At 42.6% G+C, this 3,403-nt stretch overlaps 1 pseudogene; it reads right to left on the bottom strand.

Annotated features, from left to right (window-relative positions):
* Nucleotides 1-911: 911 nt before the first annotated feature.
* On the bottom strand, nt 912-3,085 carry LOC110139193 (nucleolin-like; annotated as a pseudogene).
* Between the last annotated feature and the right edge of the window lie 318 nt (nt 3,086-3,403).

The following is a 3,403-nucleotide window of genomic DNA, read 5'->3' as shown; positions in this document are numbered from 1 at the left end:
ACTGATGTTAGCATGTTTTTGGTTAATTTGGACCTAGGTAGTGACATATTCACGGATCTAAGGACTAAAATGCTTCTGGAATATGTATAGGATGTAATTTCCCTGAGAGGCCTCTTGCCCAAAGTCAATAAGTACATAAATTTATAAGTAAAAAATTATACAAATGTATAGATAAGCAATGATAGGATAAGACAGAATGGAATTTTGAGTGAAGGGAACTATAATTCACCATAATAGCAGAATAGCTGCATTTTTGTCACCAGTGGTAGCATCTTGCCTGTCCACAGCTCTCTTCTTTCTCCTATTGCCTGCCTACTCTATTCGTGAAATTCTGGGGCCCTTAGTTCATTTTTATTATAGAATATTTAATGAAAGGCAACTTAAACTGCATTGAGAAAGTTTAAAGAATGAATAATTTTTATCTTGAGAGTATACTATAGATCTCGGTTTCTAAGTCTATCCTATTTTAAAGTTTAAGTCTATATTTTTTTTTTACAAGAGTGGCACCAGAGTTCTAGGACTTTTAATTTGTCCCAAAATTGCTGAAGCAAAAATCATGATAAAACATTCTGCTTTCCTTTACACCCTCCAATGCAAAAAAAAAAAAAAAAAAACAACGTAGGAAAGAAAAAAATGGTTTTGTACATGGGAAGAAACAATATAAATTCAAAACTTACAGATAAGGGTTAGCTCTCTCACTCATCTCTTTAAAAAGTTTATACAAATATCCAGTCAATACCAACAGGGTTATCTCCCTTGAAATGTTATCTATACAGATTTCCAAGTAGACCACAGGGCTGTATACTGTCTTGGAATGTCCTCAGAAGGCTCTGTCATTGATCAGATAACAGAGCAAAAACCCCAGAGTCCTTTCTTTCAGATGGAAGAGGGAGAGACAGGGATAGAAGAAACTATTTAAACTTCGTCTTCTTTCCTTGTGGCTCGTGGTCTCCTCCTCCTCCTCCGCCTCCTTGGAAGCCTCCTCGCCCTCCAAAGCCTCCCCGGCCTCTGCCAGCAAATCCACCTCGGCCACCTCTGCCACCACCGTAGCCTTCAAAGCCACTTCTGCCTCCTCCTCGGCCACCAAAGCCACCTTCACTCCCCAGTCTAAAGTGACTTTGTTTCCATCGATTTCACCATCTTCCGTGGCCTCCTTGGCAGCTTTGGCATCTTCCTCACTATTGAAGTCTACAAAACCAAACCCTTTGGAGGATCCAGTCTCCCGGTCAGTGACTATCCTTGCTCGAATAGAGCCATCAAACGACTCCTTTAACGTCTCTTCGGTGGTATCCTCAGAGAGACCTTGGACAAACAGAGTTTTGGCTGGCTGGCTTCTTGCACTAGGTGATCCCCTGGGTATCACCTTGCAACTCCAGTCTGATGGCTCTGCCCTCAATTTCCCTTTTATTACATGACTTTAAAGCTGCTTTAGCATCTTCAAATGAAGCAAATTCTATAAATGCATACCCTTTAGATTTGCCATTTTGGTTCTGGGGCACCTTGATATGAGTTGCCTTCTCAAAAACTTCCTGAAGAGTTTCTTCAGTTGCACTGTAGGAGAGGTTGCTTAAAACCAGGGTTTTTGATTCACCACTCCAAGTGCTATTCTTTCCCCCTCTATGGTCTTGACTTTGACCTTTCTCTCTGGTGTAGTACATAGAAATGGATTGCCCATCTATCTCTGTTCCCTGCTTTTCTTCCAAGGTTTTTTCTGCATCAGCATCTGTCTTAAATTCAATATAAGCAATCCCTTTACTCTTTCCATCCTTGCTGACTAATCTGATCTCCAAAGCATCTTCAAACACTTCTTTTAATTCATCCTGAGTAACTTTGTAAGGCAGATTTTTAGCCAAAAGTGTTCTTGCATATCGATCTTTCTTACTGTCTTTTCCCTTGGTTTTTCTAGTTTAATTTCATTGCCAAAGACTTTTAAACCAGTGAGTTCCAAGGCTTTTTCCAGGTCTTCGGCAGATTCAAAATCCACATAGCCAAACTTCCTAGACACTCCAATTCTGACATCGACAACAGTAAGATCATTTTTAGCAAAAAGCTAATTGATACCCGTTTTCAATTCAGGAGATTTATCGAAGTTCAGGTTTCCAACAAAGGGATTGAAAGACGTAGTTGGTTCTGTGCCTTCCACTTTTTGTTTCTTGGCTTCAGGAGCTGCTTTTTGTTTGGCCATTTCCTTCTTTCGTTTTCCAGGTGCTTCTCTGACAGGCTCTTCTTCCTCTTCCTCCTCTTCTTACTCCTCCTCATCCTCTTCTTCCTCCTCCTTGTCACCCTCCTCTTCATCATCATCATCCTCTTCATCTTCAGCAGCGCTCTTGGCCTTCACAGGAACAGCTTTTACTGGAGCTTTCTTTCCTTTGGCTGGTATAATCTCCATAGGTTCTTCTTCAGAGTCATCTTCGTCCTCCTCCTCCTCCTCCTCCTCATCATCATTGTCATCATCCTCATCCTCGTCATCCTCATCATCTGTGGCAGGAGCAGCACCAAAAGCTGCCTTCCTCACTGCTGGTTCATCCTCCTCTTCATCTTCGTCGTCTTCCTCTTCACTGTCATCTTCATCTTCTTCTTCACTGTCTTCCCTCTTGGCATTCTTGCCATTCTTTGCCCCCTTGCTCCCTTGCCTGAGGCAGCTGCTCCCTTCTTACCAGAGGTTGCTACCAATGCTTTGCCTGGGGTGGCTCCCTTTTTGCCAGGTGTTACCACTGCTTTGGCAGGTGTAACTGTCTTCTTGGCTGGCATAGCTGCTGCCTTTTTGCCAGGGGTGACAACTGCTTTCTTTGTTGATGTGGCAACTGCAACCTTTTTTGTTGTGGAAACCATCATCTTCTTTGCTGGAGTCGTGGTAGCCTTCTTGCCTTTTTTCCTGAGGGATAACAACCTGTTTTCCACTGCTCTCATCGTCTTCATCTTCTGACATTTCCTCATCTTCACTGTCTTCTTCTACCTCCTTTGGGGGAGGAGCCATTTTCTTGGAGTCACCTTGATTTTTACCGGCCTTTGCGAGCTTTCCCATGATGGCGGCTTATGACGGCGGAGTGTGTGGCGAGCGAGTGGTGCAGACAAGCCCAAAGGAACCTAAGCACCGTCGATGGCGGCCGCTAATCCCTGAGCGCGTACGCTTGGCTGCCAGCTAGCGCTTGAGACTGAAGCGAAAGCTTAAGTCTATTTTTGGACGGAGTAGCAATTCTAATTAGAGAAATAACAAAGAAAGTATCTTAAAGCTTCAAGCAAAAACCACTAATCTCAATAAAATGCCAATTTGGATGAAAAAAATTGTTTTTAATGGTCAATGACATTCTAAGAATCAGGGTATTGAGAGAAAGACTATAGATTCACAATGGTTCATTAGCTCTAGGGCCTCTTGCCACTAACAGTTTTCTGTAACTTACTC

Source organism: Odocoileus virginianus, chromosome 3, assembly GCF_023699985.2.
Source record: "Odocoileus virginianus isolate 20LAN1187 ecotype Illinois chromosome 3, Ovbor_1.2, whole genome shotgun sequence".
Lineage (NCBI taxonomy): Eukaryota > Metazoa > Chordata > Mammalia > Artiodactyla > Cervidae > Odocoileus > Odocoileus virginianus.
This window is presented reverse-complemented; position numbering and strand designations above follow the sequence as displayed.